Source organism: Delphinus delphis, chromosome 17 (assembly GCF_949987515.2).
Source record: "Delphinus delphis chromosome 17, mDelDel1.2, whole genome shotgun sequence".
In the NCBI taxonomy this organism is placed as follows: domain Eukaryota; kingdom Metazoa; phylum Chordata; class Mammalia; order Artiodactyla; family Delphinidae; genus Delphinus; species Delphinus delphis.
In genome coordinates, this window is record NC_082699.1 from 51,807,025 (window position 1) to 51,830,554 (window position 23,530).

The window sequence follows — 23,530 nt, forward strand, 5'->3', positions numbered from 1 at the left end:
ACCAACAAAACTCAGCTTCACAAAGATATGATGTCACTGAAAGGAATGTAGTATGATCTAATGTTGAAACTGTGAACTACCTGGAGCTAGTAGTTCACACAGTGGCTGACAGATTTCAAATATTGCTGTAGTTTCCTTGAAAATTTAAAATATCCCATACTGCCTCTATAAATGTGCTGCAGTCCCCAGGGGTACCTCAGTGCACAGTTTGGGAACCATGGGCCTATTGTCCTAGGTACTATATATAGATCACTTACTCCTCACAATAGTTTGGAAGGTAGATGTTATTATTGCCAAGTTGAACGAGAAAACTAAGATCTGAAAAGGGCATGAATTTACCCCAAACCTCCTACTTAGTAATTAGCAGAGCAGAGGCTTGAACCCAACCCTTCTGGCTCCATACCCCATTGCATCATGCTGTGTGTCATGGGATTTGCAGGATTAAGGTTTTCACAGCTTCCTCTCCCCATGACCTTCCCTGAGTTTCAAGCAACATTGAAATGACTATTTTTTTAAACATGTGGAAGTGCTTGAAGCTCATGGAAATGATTTTAAGTCATGTCTACATTTTTAGTTTTAAGGCACACCTGCTAGAAAATAAATTCTCTTGAGCAGAGATTAAAGAACTTTAAAATGGTCTTAATATAGCCCAAGGAAGATTGTTTAAGCTTTGAAATCAAGACAGTACATTTCTAGTTAACTTGTAATTATTTACTGCTAATTTTTAATATGACATTCAGTATGGACCACATATCACTTTTTTTCCAGCTGTCAGGACAGTCCCTAAACTAAACCTTCTTCACCAGCTGTTGCCTAATTTAATATGGTCCATTTTGGAATTTTTCCAACTCTGCCTGCACATAATTTCTAAGTCTCAACAGACCTGTGCAAAAATGAACCATAACTATAATCTTTCATGTTACTCATAGTTCTATTTAATTATCTGAAATACTACCTGATAAATAGTGCAATCAGAAGAATTCCAGTTTAACAGTAACTACTTCCACATCACTTTTTTGCTGTCATCTAATTTGAAACAGGTTTTGGATTACTACCTCTAAGTTATGTAAACTACTAATCAATGATTAATTTAAGAATCTTCAGGCTGCTGCCTTTTTTCTTTTTTTATGTGGTTCCTAAGTGTCAATAAATTCAGGCCTAGTCAAATAAAATTTTTTTCTTCCCTAGACTTTTAGACCTTTATTTTCTACTGAGTTTGTTGAGGAGACAAAAGATAGGTGGTTAGAACCAAAAAGAGTAATAAATCCATACAACAGAAAATTGTTTTCAAAGCAAATTGTCTCCTAATATAGAATTAAAAGTACATTTGTATTAAATGCCTCTGACACAGATTATGGTTCAGAGAATTATCTGAAGGTAAGTGGAAAAATTGTTCTTCATTTAAAACAAAATTCGTCAGTGCATGGAAAGAGAGTGACGTTTATCGAGTACTCTGTAAATGCCAAGCATTCTCATTTATTATTTTGTTTGAACCTGAGCACAACAGTGAGAGGTCATTGTTATTACCTTCATTTTGCAGATGAGGAAACTGGAAGCTGAGACTTTGAGGAAATCTCCTAAGTTTACAAATGAATATTACTTAGAGCTCACATTCAAACTCAGGTGGGTCTGACATCAACATTGCAACATGACTTTTGCCCACAAAGGTGTTCTGCCTCTAGATTAAGATATGTGGGGATGGGCTTGTGTCTTTTATGATTCAGAATATAAAAACATATATTAATTTTTTAATTTATCAAATATTTATTGAGTGCTGTAATATGACTGGCACTTTTCTAGGAGTTAATTGTGCTAATTGTGAATATTGACATTTATTAAGTTGTATAACTTATTTGCATCTTCTAAAAGTCTGATTTATTTTTAACTCTTCTGTTGTTTGACATTAGGGATCTCAAGGGATCCCAGTGAGTTGGTGAAAAAATGTTGGACTTGATCCCAAGAGAACTGTGAATTCGTGTTTGTTTTTGTACTTGGTACTCTGGTGGTCAAGAGTCAATTTCTATGTCCTGGCTCTGTTTTTTTCATTTGCATAATGAGAGGAATGAAATGTCTGATCTCTGAGGTTCTTCTGTGTACTGATATTCTAAACATCCTCAAGTATTGTAGGTCATTCACAATGATCCATGTGATGTCTGAAAGAAATGCCTTTGGATTTGTCTTTGGGAAGTATAAGTGAGGTACAGTGAATGAAACCTTTAAAGCACTATGCCAATTGTATTAGTTTTCTATTGCTGTATAATGAAGTACAACAGATTTTGTGGCTTAGAATAATACGTATTTGTTATCTCACAGTTTCCATGGGTTAGGAGTCTCAGCATGGTTTAGCTGGGTCTTCTGCTCAGGGTCTCACAAGGCTGCAGTCAAGGCTAATTCATTTCTGGGGCTTGGTCTTTTTCTAAGCTCTGGTTGTTGGCAGAATTCCTTTTCTTATGGTTGTAGAATGGAGGTCTCCATTTTCTTTTTGGCTGTCAGCCAGGGGCAGCTCTCAGCTTCTAGAGGTTGCTGGCAGTTTCTTGCTCTGTGGCTCCCTCATAAGCCCTTTCAAAACCTGGAAGCTTACTTCTTCAAGCCAATGGGAAGGAGTTTGTCCCTCCTGTCTGCTAAGACTAAGTCTTATATAACCAGACTATGTTGAATAGTGTCCCCTCAAATTCATGTCTACCTGAAACCTTACAAAGTGACCATATTTAGAAATGGGTCTTTGCAGATATAATTAGGCAAGTTAACATGAGGTCATACTGGAGTAGAGTAGGTCCTAAGCTAATAACTTGTCCTTGCAAGAAAATAGAGGCATACAGACAAACAGAGGGAAGACAGTCATATGGCAGCAGAGCCAAAGATTGGGGTTTGGCTGCTATAAGCCAAGGAACCCTAAGGATTTCTGGTAACCACTGAAGCTAGAAGAGGCAAGAAAAGAGTCCTCCCCTAGAGCCTTCAGCCTACAGACACCTTGATTGCAGACTTTTAGCCTCCAAAACTGTGAGAAAATACATTTCTGCTATTTGCTGAGCCACCAAATTTGTGGGACTTTATTATGGCAGCCCTAGAAAACTAATACAATAACATTATATAATCATAAGAATAACAGTATCACATTACCATTTCTATATAACATAACCAAATCAAGGAAGTGACTGACATTCTATCATCTTTGCTGTTTCTGTTGGTTGGAAGCGAGTCACAAATTCCTCCTACACTGAAGGGGAAAGGATTATACAAGGTAACTCACTGGGATCACCTTAGGATGTACCTGCCACATCAATGCAAGTTTATCTTATTTTGTGAGAATGGACCCTTCTATTATGTAGGAGTTGAATTAAGCAGCCCTATCTAACTTTCTTTACCATTTCTAATTATTTTAAAATTATCTGAAAAGATATTTTAATAAAAAGATTCATTGTGCCTAATATTTTTTTAATGATGGCTCTTTAAAGTCTACCACTCAATATTTTCTATGCTCTTAATTGTTTTTTTTAAATGGATTTGTTGATACTTTGGCTACAAGTTGTTCTGAAGATGAAAGTTAGTCAATCCTTTGAAAGTATAAAAAAGAGAAACAGAGACATTTATTAGCTAAACACTGCCCTCTTAAAAACATCATTAATGGGGAGGACCTTCAAGATGGCAGAGGAGTAAGACGTGGAGATCACCTTCCTCCCCCAAAATACCTCAAAAATACATCTACATGTGGAACAACTCCTACAGAACACCTACTGAATGCTGGCAGAAGACCTCACACTTCCCAAAAGACAAGAAACTCCCCATGTACCTGGGTAGGGCAAAAGAAAAAAGAAAAACAGTGACAAAAGAATAGGGATGGGATGTGCACCTCTGGGAGGGAGCTGTGAAGGAGGAAAAGTTTCCACACACTCGGAAGCCCCTTCACTGGTGGAGACAGGGGGTGCACAGGGGGGAAGCTTCAGAGCCACGGAGGAGAGTGCAGCAGCAGGGGTGCAGAGGGCAAAGCGGAGAGATTCCTGCACAGACGATCTGTTCCGACCAGCACTCACCAGCCTGAGAGGCTTGTCTGCTCAACCACTGGGGTGGGGTGGGGCTGGGAGCTGAGGCTCGGGCTTTGGAGTTCAGATCCCAGGGAGAGGACTGGGGTTGGCTGTGTGAACGCAGCCTGAAGTGAGCTAGCGCACCACAGCTAGCCTGGAGGGAGTCCGGGAAAAAGGTTGGACCTGCCTAAGGGGCAAGAGACCATTGTTGCGGGGTGCATGAGGAGAGGGGATTCAGAGCATCGCCTAAACAAGCTCCAGAGATGGGTCAAGCCGTGGCTATCAGCGCGGACACCAGAGACAGGCATGAAACGCTAAGGCTGCTGCTGCGGCCGCCAAGAAACCTGTGTGCAAGCACAGGTCACTATCCACACTTCTCCTCCAGGGAGCCTGTGCAGCCTGCCACTGCCAGGGCCCCATGATCCAAGGACAACATCCCTGGGAGAACACACGGCATGCCTCAGGCTGTTACAATGTCACACCAGCCTCCGCCTGCTGCAGGCTCCTTCCCCACGGCGTGAGTGAGACAGAGCCCCCTAATCAGCTGCTACTTTAACCCCATCCTGTATGGGTGTGGAACAGACGTCCTCAGGTGACCTACATGCAGAGGCGGGGCCAAATCCAAAGCTGAACCCCAGGAGCTGTGCGAACAAAGAAGAGAAAGGGAAATTTCTCCCAGCAGCCTCAGGAGCAGCAGATTAAATCTCCACAATCAACTTGATGTACCCTGCATCTCTGGAATACCTGAAGAGAAAACAGATCATCCCAAAATTGAGGCAGTGGACTTTGGGAGAAACTGTAGACTTGGGGTTTGCTTTCTGTATCTAATTTGTTTCTGGTTTTATGTTTATCTTAGTTTAGAATTTAGAGCTTCTTGTCATTGATTTGGTTGCTCTCTTTCTTTTTTTTAAATATGTATATATATTTTTTCCTTTTTCTCTTTTTGTGTGTATGTGTACACTTCTTTGTGTGATTTTTGTCTGTAGAGCTTTGCTTTAGCCATCTATCCTAGGGTTCTGTCTGTCTTTTGTTTGTTTGTTTTTAGTATAGGTTTTAGTGCATGTTATCATTGGTGGATTTGTTTATTGCTTTGGTTTCTCTCTTTCTTTTTTTTATTTTTTAATAATTTTAAATTTTATTTTAATAACTTTATTGTAATTTAATTTTCTTTCTTTCTTTCTTTCTTTTTTCCTCTCCCTTTTCTTCTGAGCCATGTGGCTGACAGTGTCTTGGTACTCCAGCTGGGTGTCAGGCCTGAGCCTGTTAGGTACAAGAGCTGAGTTCACAACATTGGTCCACCAGAGACCTCCCAGCCCCACATAATGTCAAACAGTGAAAGCTCTCACAGAAATCTCCATCTCAACACTAAGACCCAGCTCCACTCAATGACCAGCAAGCTACAGTGCTGGACACCCCATACCAAACAACTAGCAAGACAGGAACACAACCACACCCATTAGCAGAGAGGCTGCCTAAAATCATAATAACTTGACAGACACCCCAAAACACACCACCAGACACGGTCCTGCACACCAGAAAGACAAGATAGAGCCTCATCCACCAGAACACAGGCACCAGTCCCCTCCACCAGGAAGCCTACACAACCCACTAAACCAAACTTAGTCACTGGGAGCAGACACCAAAAACAATGGGAACTATGAACCTGCAGCCTGCAAAAAGGAGACCCCAAGTGCAGTAAGTTAAGCAAAAAGAGAAGACAGAGAAATATGCAGTAGATAAAAGAGCAAGGTAAAAACCCACCAGACCAAACAAATGAAGAGGAAATAAGCAGTCTACCTGAAAAGAAATTCACAGTAATGATTTAAAGTATCATTCACAATAATGATAGTAAAGATGCTCCAGAATCTTGGGAATAGAATGGAGAAAATACAAGAAACGTTTAACAAGGATCTAGAAGAACTAAAGCACACACAAACAATAATGAACAGTAAATGAAATTTAAAATTCTCTAGAAGGAGTCAGTAGCAGAATAACTGAGGCAAAAGAACGGATAAGTGACCTGGAAGATAAAATAGGGGAAATAACTACCACAGAGCAGAATAAAGAAAGAAGAATGAAAAGAATTGAGGACAGTCTTAGACACCTCTGGGACAACATTAAATGCACCAACATTTGAAATATAGGGGTCTCAGAAGGAGAAGAGAAAAAGAAAGGGACTGAGAAAATATTTGAATAGATTACAGTTGAACTTCCCTAATATGGGAAAGGAAGTAGTCAATCAACTTCAGGAAGTGCAGAGAGTCCCATACAATATAAATCCAAGGAGAAACATGCCAAGACACATACTAATCAAACTATCAAAAATTAAATACAAAGAAAAAATATTAAAAGCAGCAAGGGAAAAGCAACAAATAACATACAAGGGAATCCCTATAAGGTTAACAGCTGATTTCTCAGCAAAAACTCGGCAAGCCAGAAGGGTGTGGCAGTACATATTTAAAGTGATGAAAGGGAAAAACCTACAACCAAGATTACCCAGAAAGGATCTCATTCAGATTTGATGGAGAAATTAAAACCTTTACAGACAAGGAAAAGCTAAGAGAATTCAGCACTACTAAACCAGCTTTACAACAAAAGGAACTTCTCTAGGCAGGAAACACAAGACAAGGAAAAGACCTACAGAAACAAACCCAAAACAATTAAGAAAATGGTAATAGGAACATACATATTGGTAATTACCTTAAATGTAAATGAATTAAATGATCCAACCAAAAGACATAGACTGGCTGAATGGATACAAAAACAAGACCCCTATATATGCTGTCTACAAGAGACCCATTTCAGACCTAGGGACACATACAGACTGAAAGTGAGGGGATGGAAAAAGATATTCCATGCAAATGGAAATCAAAAGAAAGGTGAAGGAGCAATTCTCATGTCAGACAAAATAGACTTTAAAATAAAGACTATTAAAGGAGACAAAGAAGGACACTATATAATGATCAAGGGATCAATCCAAGAAGAAGATTTAACAATTGTAAATATTTATGCACCCAACATAGAAGCACCTCAATACATAAGGCAAATGCTAATAGCCATAAAAGGGGAAATTGACAGTAACACAATAAGAGTGGGGAACCTTAACACCCCACTTTCACCAATGGACAGATCATCCAAAATGAAAATAAGTAAGGAAACACAAGTTTTTAATGATACTTTAACAAGATGGACTTAATTGATATTTATAGGACATTCCATGCAAAAACAACAGAATACACTTTCTTTTCAAGTGTTCATGGAACATTCTCCAGGATAGATCATATCTTGGGTCACAAATCAAGCCTTGGTAAATTTAAGAAAATTGAAATCATATCAAGTATCTTTTCTGACCATAACGCTGTGAGACTAGGTATCAATTACAGGAAAAAGTCTGTAAAAAATACAAACACATGGAAGCTAAACAATACACTACTAAATAACCAAGAGATCACTGAAGAAATCAAAGAGGAAATCAAAAAATACCTAGAAACAAATGACAATGAAAACATGATGACCCAAAACCTATGGGGTGCCACAAAAGCAGTTCTAAAAGGAAAGTTTATAGCAATACAATCCTACCTCAAGAAACATCTCAAATAAACATCCTAACCTTACACCTAAAGCAATTAGAGAAAGAACAACAAAAAGACCCCTAAGTTAGCAGAAGGAAAGATATCATAAAGATCAGTTCAGAAGTAAATGAAAAAGAAATGAAGGAAAGAATAGCAAAGATCAATAAAACTAAAAGCTCGTTCTTTGAGAAGATAAACAATATTGATAAACCATTAGCCAGAATCATCAGGAAAAAATGCGAGAAGACTCAAATCAACAGAATTAGAAAAGAAAAAGATGTAACAACTGACACTGCAGAAATTCAAAGGATCATGAGAGAGTACTACAAGCAGCTATATGCCAATAAAATGGACAACCTGGAAGAAATGGACAAATTCTTAGAAAAGTACAACCTTCCAAGAATGAACCAGGAAGAAATAGAAAATATGAACAGACGAATCTCAAGCACTGAAATTGAAGCTGTGATTAAAAATCTTCCAACAATCAAAAGCCCAGGGCCAGATGGCTTCACAGTCGAATTCTGTCAAACATTTAGAGAAGAGCTAACACCTATCCTTCTCAAACTCTTCCAAAATATAGCAGAGGGAAGAACTCTCCTGAACGAGGCCACCATCACCCCGATACCAAAAGCAGAAAAAGATGTCACAAAAAAAGAAAACTACAGGCCAGTATCACTGATGAACATAGATGCAAATATCCTCAAAAAAATACTAGCAAACAGAATCCAACAGCTCATTACAAGGATCATACACCGTGATCAAGTGGGATTCATCCCAGGAATGCAAGGATTCTTCAATATATGCAAATCAATCAATGTGATAAACCATATTAACAAATTGAAGGAGAAAAAACATATGATCATCTCAATAGATGCAGAAAAAGCTTTTGACAAAATTCAACACGCATTTATGATAAACACCCTCCAGAAAGTAGGCATAAAGGGAACTTACCTCAATATAATAAAGGCCATATATGACAAACCCAAGGCCAGCATCGTCCTCAGTGGTGAAAAACTGAAACCATTTCCAGTAAGATAAGGTTGCCCACTCTCACCACTATTATTCAACATAGTTTTGGAAGTTTTAGCCACAGCAGTCAGAGAAGAAATAGAAATAAAAGGAATCCAAATTGGAAAAGATGTAAAACTGTCACTGTTTGCAGATGACTTGTTATTATATATAGAAAATCCTAAAGATGCCACCAGAAAACTACTAGAGCTAATAAATGAATTTGGTAAAGTAGGAGGATACAAAATTAATGCACAGAAATCTCTTGCATTCCTATACATTAATGAATAAAAATCTGAAAGGGAAATAAAGGAAACACTCCCGTATACCATTTCAACAAAAAGAATAAAATAACCTAGGTATAAACCTACCTAAGGAGGCAAAATACCCCTGTATGCAGAAAACTATAAGACACTGATGAAAGAAATCAAAGAAGATACAAACAGATGGAGAGATATAACATATTCATGGATTGGAATAATCAACATTGTGAAAATGACTGTACTACTGAAAGCAATCTACAGATTCAATGCAATCCCTATCGAACTACCAATGACATTTTCCACAGAAGCAGAACAAAAAATTTCACAATTTGTATGGAAAAACAAAAGACTCCGAATAGCAAAGCAATCTTAAGAAAGAAAAACAGAGTTGGAGGAACCAGGCTCCCTGACTTCAGACTATACTACAAAGTTACAGTAATCAAGACAGTATGGTACTGGCACAAAAACAGAATATAGATCAATGGAACAGGATAGCAAGCCCAGAGATAAACCTATGCACATATGGTCACCTTATCTTTGATAAAGGAGGCAAGAGTATACAATGGAGAAAAGATATCCACTTCAGTAAGTGCTGCTGGCAAAACTGGACAGCTACATGTAAAAGAATGAAATTAGAACACTCCCTAACTCCCTACACAAAAATAAGCTCAAAATGGATTAAAGACATAAATGTAAGGTCAGACAATATAAAACTTAGAGGAAAACATAGGCAGAACACTCTATGACATAAATCACAGCAAGATCCTTTTTGGCCCACCTCCTAGAGAAATGGATATAAAAACACAAATAAATAAATGGAACCTAATGAAACTTCAAAGCTTTTGCACAGAAAAGGAAATCATAAGATGAAAAGACAACCCTCAGAATGGGAAAAAATATTTGCAAATGAAGTACCTGACAAAGGATTAATCTCCAGAATATACAAGCAGTTCATGCAGCTCGATATCAGAACAACAAACAACTCAATCCAAAAATGGCAGAAGACCTAAATAGAAATTTCTCCGAAGAATATATACAGATTGCGAACAAACACATGAAAGGATGCTCACCATCACTAATTATTAGAGAAATGCAGATCAAAACTACAATGAGGTATCCCCTCGCACCAGTCAGAATGGCCATCATCAAAAAATCTACAAACAATAAATGCTGAAGAGGATGTGGAAAAAAGGGACCCCTCTTGCACTGTTGGTGGGAATGTAAATTGATACAGCCACTATGGAGAACAGTATGGAGTTTCCTTAAAAAACTAAATACCGAACTACCATATGACCCAGCAATCCCACTACTGGGCATATACCCTGAGAAAATCATAATTCAAAAAGAGTCATGTACCACAACGTTCATTGCAGCACTATTTACATAGCCAGGACATGGAAGCAACTAAATGTCCATTGACAGATGAATGGATAAAGAAGTTGTGGCACATATATACAATGGAATATTACTCAGCCATAAAAAGAAACGAAATTGAGTTACTTTTAGTGAGGTGGATGGACCTAGAGATTTTCATAGAGTGAAGTAAGTCAAAAAGAGATAAACAAATACCGTATGCTAACACATATATAAGGAATCTAAAAAACAACAAAATGGTTCTGAAGAAACTAGGAGCAGGACAGGAGTAAAGAAGCAGACGTAGAGAATGGGCTTGAGGAAATGGGAGGGGGAATGATAAGCTGGGACGAAGTGAGAGAGTGGCATGGACATATATACACTACCAAATGTAAAATAGATAGCTAGTGGGAAGCCACCACATAGCACAGGGAGATCAGCTCTGTGCTTTGTGACGACCTAGAGGGTTGGAGTAGGGAGTGTGGGAGGGAGAAGAAAGAGGGAGGAGATATGGAGACATATGTATATGTATAGCTAATTCACTTTGTGATACAGCAGAAACTAACACACCTTTTAAATCAATTATACTCCAATAAAGATGTTAAAAAAAAGTCCCTTTGTGACTCCTAAGAGATAGCGAAATGAGTAAACAAAACAAAAATCATTAGTGCTCTTAGAGATATTGTTCAGTTGATTAATATACCATTGCAACTCTATCATATACTCAGAGCATTGTACAAGATTGTTAAGTATACCTTAGTACATCTTCACTATTTCAAATGATAAAATGACATGGACAAAGGCAAGCTGAGACTTGTCAGCCAGCAAAGTCTTTGCCCTTAGATTCCTCTATGTAGTATATACTTACACAAAACATCAGTAGATTCCATCATATTTATTAGATTTTACAGAACAGCAGTTCAGGGTTAGCAGGAACCAACAAAGTAAAGCAATGACTCTATTAGCTATAGGTACTCTGTGGTTTTCACGTTGGTTTTTGAATCCAAACTTCCACAAATACTACGAATGCAGTCAGATTTGTGAACTAATATTCCAGACACATCTCTCATATTTTCCTATGGATTTCTTTGTGGACTATCAGACAGACATGTGTTTTTCTTTGGGTACTGCCATAGAACTCCCTTATGGGATAGATTTCAACCCTTAGTCAGCCTTGGGGAAAAAAATATTTCCTTATATATGAACTTATTACATATCATGTTGCATAACTATTTTGGGTGCACAGCCCTGTATATTTGGAATACTTTCTAGGGTTTGAACTTTCCTTTCAGAGAAAGTTTGTTTGAAAACATACCAGTTTTTTTAAAGATAGAGGCTTACATTCTTTCATACACAGTGCTGTCAAAATCAGGCTCCTAATCTATTCTTGATTCTATAAAGATCACAGTTAAAATTCTCTCTCCTTGCCAAATTCCTATCTTTAATGCTGCATGAATAATCCTTTAAGGTATCTATATTCAATACAGCCAGAAAGAGGTATTAAATGTGATAACTCCAGAAAGATTATTTGTGTAATATCGAGCATGGAAAGATTAAGTACATTTTAGGTCTGTAATCTTAGAATTGCCATGTAATGTAATGAAGTAAAATTGCTTCATGTAAAGAAGTTCATATGTTTGAGTTTCTGGCTTTGGATTTTAGCAAAATGAAGGGTTCTATAGGTCCTTGCTGAAACTTAGATAAAGGCATTATTTCTCCTCTGAGTTTTCTGGATTTGTTCTCTCTGTGAGAGATGTCAGAATCCTATAGATAAAATCAGAAGCTCTGGAGTCAGTTGACCTGAGTTCAAATTTGAGCTCTGGCACTTTTTAGCCATAAAGTTGGATAGTATGATACATCACAGAGAATTTGTGGATATTAAATAATGAATGTAAATTGCATAGCATGAAGCTTAGCATGTAGGTAATGCTTAATATGTTAGCTAAAATGAATCAACAAAAATAAAATTTCAACTCAACACTCACTTCCAAGTGTCTCTGAAGCAAACTTAGGCTGTGGAGAAATTTGCAAATGATCTGGGGATTTTCTTTGAATGAGAATATTTTGGCACCACCCATCCTGGTAGGAAGGAACAAACATTCACTGGCCACCTATTGCACATCAGATAATATGTTAGAATATTTGCATAGAGGAACTCATCAAATTCTTACCCACCCCCAGAAAACAACAACAAAAAAAAAACCTATGAGAGATTCTCATTTCAAAATAAGGAACTAAAAAATAAAAATAAATAAGGAACTAAGCTCAAATTATAATAAGTTGCAGAGCTGTGATTTAAATCCACATCTGTTCGACTTTCTGATCCAAGCTCTTACTGCTTCACCATGCTGCCTCTCAAAAAAGCAAAGCTCCTGAAATTCAGCCATGTTATATGACTTCTGTGTGCCATGAAGAGAGAAAAATAAAAATGGAAAGTGATGAAAATTTTTACCATACAGAAAACTTGACATTTCCTGTGAAAAGGCATACATGAATTCAAATGGTGGACAAGACTAGAAATTTTGGGGGAGGCTTTGAAACATAATTAGGCATACACAATCAGACATATTCTCAGACTTGCTTCTGTAGATCTTTCTTTTTTATTTCCACCTACACATACATGCATTCACACTTGCCTGGATTAGTTTGTGTCTATTGACAATCTTGGACTCAGATGCTATGAGGGTGGTTGGGAATGGTAGGTGGGAAATAACTACATTTGCATTTTGAAAATATCACACTGGCTGCAGTATGGAGAACAGGTTAGAGAAAAGCTAGATGAATGTAGGGAGATCAGTTAGGAGGCTACTGCAGTAATCCAGGTGAAAGATGGTGATTCTTACAGTAGATTAGTAATAATCTAGAGGGTGAATAGTCAATGGCTTTGAGTTAGAATTTAAATCAATGGGACTTTGTGATGGACTGGATGTGAGTGGTTAAGTGAGAAAGGTTCAAGTAGAGCTCTTAGTTCTGTAAGGGTCACTAAAATAGGGAAACAGAAGTAGAATCATATTTTAGGGGAAAGATCAAAACCTTGCTTTTTGTATATGCTGGACTTGAATATGCTGAGTTTGAGACTTCCAAATGGAAATGTAGGATAAGAAGTTGAAAATAAAGAAATAAATCTCAGAGAATAGTCCTGGATGAGAGATATAAATATGGGGGAGGGGATGATCATAGTATATATGATGATTAAAGCAGTGGATGTGATTTTTCTCAGAAAAATACAGAGGGTGAGACTGAAAAGTTGTCTACTACCCAGGCTTTTGGAAGTCCCCCATCTGTTGGGTGGGTGGATGAAGATGAGCCTGCAAAAGGATATACAGGAATGACCAGAGCTCAAAGAGTAAAACAGAAGTGACTGTTGTAAGAAAGGATTTCAAAAGGAGAGACTAACACATATGATCATAGATGAGGACTGAAACATATTCATAGATTTTGTAACATGGAATGAATTAGTGACCTTAAGATCTCTTTTAGGAACCGAATTGCAGAGGTTGAAGAGTGAACTGAGGTGTGAAATTGGTATAGTATAGAGGAAAAATAAAGCCTGAGTTTGGTTATGTTTTTAGAAGCTGTGAAAATCAGTTAGGCTTTCTCTTTTCTTTTTTCTGCCTATTTAAGAAAAGCAAAATGTTGCCATTTTTATGGTAATTTTTTTCTTATACCCCAACCAAAAAGAAAAAAAAAAAAAAAACATAAGAAGATAAAAGAAAAGAAAGAGAACCAAATTAAAGCCAAAGGGAAATCTTCATAAGTATGTTAGAGGTAGTCTAATTCTTCCACCTAGAGATGGGGAGCTGGAATGTGGAACATAGAGACTATTCCAGGCCAATACAGAGGAATCTTCTTATTTGGGGACGGATAGGGAAGGGGCAGGAGTGTAGCTATGATGGGGGTGGGTACTCTAGTTGGGTAAAGCAGAAATCCAGTTAAGCTAAATTATCCCAGAAATATCCTCATTGATGAGCTTGAGTTCTTGATGTTCCCAAGTCAATATTATTTTGTTTCTCTTTGTATTTCTGATGAGATTTCACTTTTCTTTGGGGGCAGCAGAGACCAATGTCTAGTTTTAAGAATGTAGAGGAAGTGAAGTTAAGGGGAGGAAGATCCCTGACAGCATAAAACTTCTCTGTCATATCAAAGTAGGAGTAAATGATTTTAAGTTAAAGGCATGTGTAATTCCACTTGATTAGTTTTTCAGCACCAACTTGGTAGAAAGCATTCTATCGGTGTTTAGGGTACTCTTCAAAATCTATCTGCCTATAAGTGCTTGGTTTTTTTCTTAAGTATTTTATTTTTTTATTGAAGTATAGTTGATTTATACTATTGTATTAGTTTCAGGTATAGAGCATAGTAATTCAATTTTTTTTGCAGATTATATTCCATTATAGGTTGTTAAAAGATATTGGATATAATTCCCTGTACTCTACAGTAAATCCTTGTTGCTTGCCTATTTTATGTATAGTAGCTTATATCTGTTAACCCCATATTTCTAATTTATCCCTCCCTCCTTCCCTTTACCCTTTGGTAACCCAAATTTGTTTTCTGTATCTGTGAGTCTGTTTCTATTTTGTATATAGATTCGTTTGTATTATTTTTTAGATTCTTCATGTAAGTGATATTATGTGGTATTTGTCTTTGTCTGACTTATTTCACTAAGCATTATACTATCTAGGTCCATCCATGTTGCTACAAATGACAATATTTCATTATGTGTATATATATCTCTCTATCTCACATGTTCTTAAGCCAATCATCTCTTGATGGGCACTTGGGTTGCTTCCATGTCTTGGCTATTGTAAATGGTGCTGCTATGAACATTAGGGTGCATATATCTTTTCAAATTAGAGTTTTTGTTTTTTCCAAGTAGATACCCAGGAGTGGGATTGCTGGATCATATGGTAGTTCTAGTTTTAGTTTTCTGAGGAACGTCCATACTCTTTTCCACAGTGGCTGCACCAATTTACATTCCCACCAACAGTATAGGAAGGTTCCCTTTTTCCACGTCCTCTTCAGCATTTATTATTTGTAGATGTTTTGGTGATAGCCATTTTGACTGGTTTGAGGTGATACCTCATTGTAGTTTTGATTTACATTTCTCTAATAATTAGCAATGTTGAGCATCTTCTCATGTGCCTGTTAGCCGTCTGTATGTCCTCTTTGGAGAAATGTCTATTTAGGTCTTCTGCCCATGTTTTGATTGAGTTGTTTGTCTTTTTGATAGTGAGTTGTGTGAGCTATTTATATATTTTGAATATTAGCCCCTTTTTTTCACATTGTTTGCAAATATTTTCTCCCTTTCTGTAGGTTGTCTTTTCATTTTGTTGCTGGTTTCCTTTGCTGTGCAGAAGGTTTTAAGTTTGAATAGGCCCCGTTTGTTTATTATTGCTTTTATTTCTTTTGCCTTGGAAGACTGATCTAAAAATATTGCTATGATTTATGTCAAAGGATGTTTCACTTATGTTCTCTTCTAGGAGTTTTATGGTGTCAAGTCTTACATTTAGGTCTTTAAAGTATTTTGAGTTATTTTTTGTATGTGGTGTGAAGGAATGGTCTGATGTCATTGTTTTGTATGTATCTGTCCACCTTTCCCAACACCACTTGTTGAAGAGACTGTCTTTTCTCCATTGTATATTCTTACCTCCTTTGTCATAGATTAATTGACCATAGGTGTATGGATTTGTTTCTGGCTTTGTTCCATTGATCTATGTGTCTATTTTTGTACCAATACCATGCTGTTTTGATTACTGTAGATTTGTAGTATAGTCTGAAGTTTGAAAGGGTTTTACCTCCAACTTTGTTCTTTTTTTCTCAGAATTGCCGTGGCAATTCTGGGTCATTTGTGGTTCCATGTACATTTTAGGATTATTTGTTCTAGTTCTGTGAAAAATGTCATGGGTATTTTGATAGGTGCATTAAATCTGAAGATTGCTTTGAGTAGTATGGCCATTTTAACAATATTAATTCTTCCAATCCAAGAGCATGGGATATCTGTCCACTTCTTTGTGTAATCTTCAGTTTCCTTCATCCATGTTTTATAATTTTCATAGTATAGGTATTTTACCTCCTTGGTTAAGTTTATTCCTAGGTATTTTACTCTTTTTGATGCGATTTTAAATGGGATTGTTTTTTTACTTTCTCTTTCTGATATTTCACTATTAGTGTATAGAGATATAGCAGACTTCTGTATATTAATCTTGTATCCTGCTACCTTGCTGAAATCATTGATCAGTTCTAATAGTTTTGTGTGGAGACGTTAGAGTTCTCTATACAAAGTATTAAGTCATCTAAAAATAGTGAGTTTTACAGGGAGGGGATATGGGGATATATGTATACATATAGCCAATTCACTTTGTTGTACAGCAGAAACTAACACACCATTGTAAAGCAATTGTACTCCAATAAAGATGTGAAAAAAAATAGTAAGTTTTACCTGTTCCCTTCTGATGTGAATATATTTTATTTTTTTTTTCTTATCTGATTGCTGGGGCTGGGACTTTCAATACTATGTTAAGTAAAAGCAGTGAGAGTAGGCATCCTTGTCTTGTTCCTGAATTTAGTGGCAAGGCTTTCAGCTTTTCACTGTTGAGTATTATGTTGGCTGTGGGTTTATTGTAAATGGACTTTATTATGTTGAGATGTGTTCCCTCTATACCCACTTTGATAAGCGTTGTTTTTTTGCGGTACGCGGGCCTCTCACTGTTGTGGCCTCTCCCGTTGCGGAGCACAGGCTCCGGACTCACAGGCTCAGCGGCCATGGCTCATGGGCCCAGCTGCTCCACGGCATGTGGGATCTTCCCGGACCGGGGCACGAACCCGCGTCCCCTGCATCAGCAGGTGGACTCTCAACCACTGCGCCACCAGGGAAGCCCTGATAAGCGTTTTTATTATGAATGGATGTTGAATATTGTCAAATGCTTTTCTGTGTCTATTGAGATGATCATGTGGTTTTTATCTTTCCTTTTGTTAATGTGGTGTGTCACATTGATTGGTTTGTGTATGTTGAACCATCTTTGCAACCCTGGAATGAATCCAATTTGATCATGGTGTATGATCTTTTTTATGTATTGTTGGATTCAGTTTGCTAACATTTTGTTGGGGATTATTGGATCTATATTCATCAAATATATTGGCCTGTAATTTTCTTGTTTTGTAGTATCTTTGTCAGGTTTGGTATTAGAGTAATGGTGGCCTCCTAGAATGAATTTGGGAGTGTTCCCTTATCCTCAGGTTTTTGGAATAATTTGTGAAAGATAGGTATATATTCTTTATATGTTTGGTAGAATTCCACAGAGAAGCCATCCAGTCCTGGACTTTTGTTTGTAGGGAGTTTTTTTGGTTATTTTTTTTTTTAATTGAAAATTCTATTTCATGTCTAGTGATCAGTCTGTTCAAATTGTCTGTTTCTTTTTACCTCAGTCTTGTCAGGCTGTATGTTTCTAGAAATTTGTCCATTTCTTCAAGGTTGTCCAATTTGTTCACATATAACTGTTCATAGTATTCTTTTATGATTTTTTTTGTATTTCTGTGGTATTGGTTGTTATGTCTCCTCTTTCTTTTCTTATTTTGTTTGAGTCCTCTCTCTTTTCTTCTTGGTGAGTCTGGCTAGAGGTTTGTCAATTTTGTTTATCTTTTCAGAAAACCAGCTTTTTGATTTATTAATTTTTTTCTATTTTTTAATCTCTTTTATTTATTTCCTCTCTAATCTCTATTATTTCCTTCCTTCTCCTGACTTTGCACTTTGCTTGTTCTTCTTTTTCTAATTCTTTTAGGTGGTAGGTTAAGTTATTTATTTGAGATCTTTCTTGTTTCTTGAGGAAAGCCTATATGGCTATGAACTTCCCTCTTAGAACTGTTTTTGCTGCATCGCATAGATTTTGTAAAGTTGTGTTTTCATTTCTGTTTGTATTGAGGTATTTTCTGATTTCTTCTTTGATTTCATCATTGACCCATTGGTTTTTTAGTAGCATGTTGGTCATTCTCCACGTTTTCCTTCTTTTCCTGATTTTCTTTCTGTAGTTGATTTCTAGTTTCATAACATTGTCGTCAGAAAAGATGCTTAATAGAATTTCTAGGCTCTTACATTTGTTGAGGCTTATTTTGTGACCTAGTTGGTGGTCTGTCCTAGAGAACGTTCTATGTACAGTTGAAAACAATGCGTATTCTGCTTTCTTTGGATGTACTGTCCTGTAGATATCAATTAAGTGCAACTAGTCTATTGTGTCATTTAGAACCTCTCTTGACTTATTGATTTTCTATCTGGAAGATCTGTCAATTGATGTCAGTGGGCTGTTAAAGTCTGCTACTGTTGTATGATTGTCAGTTTCTCCCTTTATGTCTATTAGTATTTATATATTTAGGTGCTCCTGTATTGGTGTGTATATGTTAATGAGTATAATATCCTTTTCTTGTATTGATCCGAAATTTATAATATAATGCCCTTCTTTGTCTTTCTTTATGGCCTTTGTTTTAAAGTCTATTTTTTTTTGGTATCAGTATTTCTACCCCTGCTTTCTTGTCATTTCCATTTGTATGAAATATATATTTTCCATCCCCTCACTTTTAATCTGTATGTGTCTTTCACCCTGAAGTGAGTCTCTTGTAAGCAGCATACTGCAGGTTCTTGTTTTTTTAATCCGATCAGCCACTGTATATTTTTTGATTGGAGCATTTAGTCTATTGATGTTCAAAGTAATTATTGATAGGTACGCTTATAAGCATTTTGAGACAAGGACTATACATTTTTTTAAATTAAAAAATTATTTTTTAAATTAACATATAGTAATATTGACTTTCTTTTGCTATGCAGTTATATGAATTTTAACACGTGTGTAGATTCAGTAACTACCACTGCTGTCAGGATGCAGAACCACTTCATCACTTCAAGAATCTCCTCCTTGCTACTTGCACACTTTTCCTGCCTAGCCACTGGAAACTACTGATCTGTTCTCTGTCCCTATAGTTTTATTTTTTTGAGGCTGCTGTATAAATGGAGTGTGTAACTTTTTGAGGCTGCTGTATTTTACCTGAGAATAGTGCCTTTGAAATTCATCCAAGTTGTTCCATATGTCAATAATTCATGCCTTTTATTTCTGAGTAATATTCCATTATATAAATATACCACAATATGCTTATCCATTTACCTGTTCAATGACAACAATTGATTATAATTGTTGGCAATTATGACTAATGCTGCTATAAACGTTTGTGTACAGGTTTTTGTGTGAACATAAATTTCCTTTCCCTAATGTAGTTAGCCAGGAGTAGCATTACTGGGCCATATTATAAATTGTATTTAACTTTAAGAGACACTGGAAAATCACCTTCTAGCCATACCATTTTGTATCTTGGTTTTAAAACCAAAATTAGTTACATGTTAGTATTAGAATGACTAAAATTTTAAATTCTGGCAATTTCAAGTGCTGACAAGGATGTGGAGAAAGTAGAACTCTCATACATCGTTGATGGGAATGAAGAATAGTACAGCTGAATGAAAAAAGGTGGAGGGAGGGTCATGCTCTTTGATAATCTAATCATGGAAATGGCATTTCATCACTTTGCTGTATTCTGTTTCTTAGAATCAAGTTACTAAGTCTAGCTCACACTCAAGGGGAGGGAATTCCACAAGGCTGTGAATATCAGGGAGAAGGGATCACATTTGGAGTTGTTGGAATGCTGCCTAAAACAGTAATTTAAAGGAAAGGGCAACATATTTACAGAGAAGAATATTACATTTGCACAGATATTTACCATTTCTATTGTTCTTCCTATATTCTTGATGTTCTGCATTTCCTTCTGCTATCATTTTCCTTCTGTGAAAAAATTCCTTATCTTATTATTTCAGAGCATATCTCCTGATTATGTATTCTCTTAGTCTCCCTTCTTCTAAGAAAGTATTTATTTCACTTTTTTATTCCTGAAGGGTATTTTCACTGTGTGCAGTGTGCTGGATTGACAATTTTTTTCTTTCAGCTCTTTAAAAATGTTCAATTTGCTTCTGGCTTACATGTTTTCTGATGAATTTGAATTGTTGTTTTCCTATAAATAATTTGTTATTTACTCTGGTTACTTTCAAAAAATTTCTTTGTCTTAATTTTCAGCAGTTTAATTATGATGTTTCTAAGCATGGATTTCTTTGAGTTTCTCCTGTTTGGGGTACACTGGGCTACTTGAATCTGTAGGTATATATTTTTTACCATATTTTGGAAGTTTTCAGCCATTACATCTTCAAAGCTTTTTGAGTAACTGGGCTTTCTCTTCTTCTGGGACTCCAATTGACAAAAATGTTAGATCTTTTGATACATTACCATAAATCCTTGAGGCTTTGTTACTTTTTTTTCCCCAACTTGTTTTTGAGTTAGGAAAATATCAATGGATCTATCTTCAAGTACACTTAGTGTTTTCTTTGTCATCTCTAATCTGCTATTGAGCCTTCACGGTAAGTTTTTAATTTTGGTTATTGGTTTTTGCAGTTTTAAAATTTCCATTTAGCTCTTCTTTATACCTTCTTTTTTTTGCTGAGACTTTGAATATCTTTTCTTTATTTTAAATCCCTTCATTTCTAGCATATCCTCCCTTTCTTGTTGGAGCATTTTAATAATAGCTGATACAAAGTCCTTGCCACATAATTCCAATATCTGTGTCATTTCAGTGTTCATGCCTATTGCTTGTCTTTTTCCATGCAAGTTGAGATTTTACTAGTTCTTTATATGCCAAATAATTTTAGATTTTGTCCTGGATATTTTGAATGTTATGAGACTCTTTGTCTTATTTAAATCCTATGGAGAATGTCGATATTTTTGTGTTAGCAGGGAACTGACCCAGTTAGTGTATGTCACAAGTTCTGTCCAGTCTTCTGTGGGTTGTGGTTTCAATGTCAGTTCCATTTTCAAAGCCTTTGCCATATTACTCATATATGTCCCATGTACACACCATTCAGTGTCCAGTCTGAGACTTGTCTCTCAGTTAAGTTCCCACAGTCTTTGTTATGCTGTTTAAGATATGATCCATTCACGTGCAACTTAGGGTGTGAGCTCAGGTATTAAAAAAAAATTTTTATGGTGTTACTTTCCCAAGCTCCTTCCTGTCCTCAGAATTTTCCAGTTTCCTGGTGTTCCCATTGTTGATTTTCTGGCTAGAAATCTGGGACTTTATTTAACTTGCTTTGCTGCCCTGCTCACTTCCCATTGACTGTACTTGCATCTGGGGCCCACTGGTTATAGGAGCTATAGAGAAAAGAGCATTGGGGTTTTGTCCCACCCTCTCCAAGTCTGACTTTCCTTACTTCTTAACTCTAAAATACATTTTCCCTCTAGCATGACAAACTTTTATGTTTTTTTTTAAATGAATGAATTTTAAAGAAGTCATTTTGCTAAAACCTTACACTTTTCTCATTTGAATCACAGCCTGTACTCTATCTGGTACAAAGCATAGGAAGCAAATTGTGGGTACAATAGTCTTAGGTAAGTACCATGTACTAGGGGAATGCCTTGTAGGATAAGAAATCTGAAATTAACTATAAGATGAGGGTAAGACAACAGGAAGTACAAAGAGAAGAATACAAGAAAGAAATGAATAGTGCATCTAATAGGTACTGGCTCTGCCATGCTGGTCTAATGTTGAAGTTGAACCTATACCACCATCCCTGAAAAAAAGGTAGATTCATGTATCTTTGAGTTCTCTTAGGTCTTTTGAGGTTATAAATTGCAAGTTCTGTAATGGCTTCCCTTTTATAGGCTTATGTCTATTCAAAACCACATTTCTGCCCATAGTAGGTTAATAATTCAAAAATTACATTTTGATGTTCTTGGGAGGTCTGTGGAACTCAAAATAAATGAAAGCCAGGACTTTCAGCTATACTCTTACCACCTTTCCAAGGTAAGGATACAAAGGAATCCTATTCAAGGACATATAAATCCTTTAAACATCTAGTTTTATAAGAGTGAAATGTTTAATAAATATTGTCCAATTTTTTACTCTGAACTGGAAACTTAAAACCATGTGACTGGTTATCGGACTAAAAATAAAATGATTTTCAAAAATAAACAAAACCTTCCAAGTGGTGCATAAAAATGATGTCATTGAAATCTGAAAACTCTCTTTAACAGTTTATATTTATGCAATGATGTCCTACTGATGTCTGATGTAAGAAAAAACAAAAAAACCTCTTAGAGAAAATTAGCTACTTGAACATGGGCTGCCAAATGCATTTAGCAAGTCTTACAATTTTGGCAGAATATCACATCATCTAAACAGAGGAGGTAAACTTGAGGTGTAAGGGATATGAGATGCAGTATGCATTCTTGACTCTCCAGACAGTAGATTTTGGAAGATGATAAGATAGGTCAAAGCTTCTGAGGAAAAAGTTAAACGAATTCTGAAGCTGCCAGTGATACATCCTGGCTGGACTAAAATCAAGGCATTTTTATTAGTCTAGGCAACCTAGAAGCTATTGACACAGCGTTCTGTTATTTTATCTTTTAAAATATAACTTCCACCTTGCTATTATATCAAGAATTTTCCTTATTGGGGAACTTGAAGTTTGGTACACACGCAAAATGGCTCATCTTTTCAGCAGTGTGGAAAAAAAATGACTTGATCATAAATAACATGAAAATTAATAACGTTTAGGTAAAAAATGGAGAATTATAAGCAAGGTGCATCTTAATTCCTCTACTTTCTTCATAATCAGTGTGCATGATAAGCAGTGTATGTGAGAGGCAAAGTGCTCTGAACATCTCTGAGGATGAAAAAGTAATTTGTTATGTGAAAAATAACAAAACTACTTGTAGCCGATCTAGTTACAGATACATAGTTGGTGTGGTGGGGGCTGGTGGGAGACATTGTTCTATTGCCACTGACTGTAATAATTTATGATAGTTATTTAGTTTGTGCCAAATTTGCTAAATTTTGCCATAGAGTTATCTTTAGGGGCAGTATTGTGATACCTACCAAGAGTTTGGGCTCTGCTGTCAGACTCTCTAGGGGCCAATCCTGGCTTCACTGTTTTCTAGTTTGTGACTTTAGGCCCATTGTTTGCTATTTCCTAAGCTTCGTTTATCCCATCACAAAATGGGATTAATAGTGTCTATTTCATAGGGTTGATGTGAACATTAAAATGATTTGCATCTCATATAAAATGCTTAGCATAATATTAGCATAAGTATTTAGTAAACGCTCTATAAATGTTAGCTATTACAATGACATTGCAATTCTATAGAACAAGTAACTCAGTGAAAGCTCTTTCCATGAAAAATGTCCTATGAAAGAATTCTTCAATATACAATTTAGTCCAGCAAGTTTGGGATTG

The 23,530-nt window shown here is 36.4% G+C and overlaps 1 long non-coding RNA gene across 1 annotated transcript in view; it reads left to right on the forward strand.

The window, feature by feature from the left end:
- Nucleotides 1-23,530, forward strand: part of LOC138414315 (uncharacterized) — a 311,603-nt gene that overhangs the window by 32,790 nt on the left and 255,283 nt on the right. The window contains exon 2 of the long non-coding RNA XR_011246763.1: nt 1,541-1,623. This is a non-coding gene — a long non-coding RNA (uncharacterized lncRNA). The remainder of the gene's footprint in view (nt 1-1,540; nt 1,624-23,530) is intronic.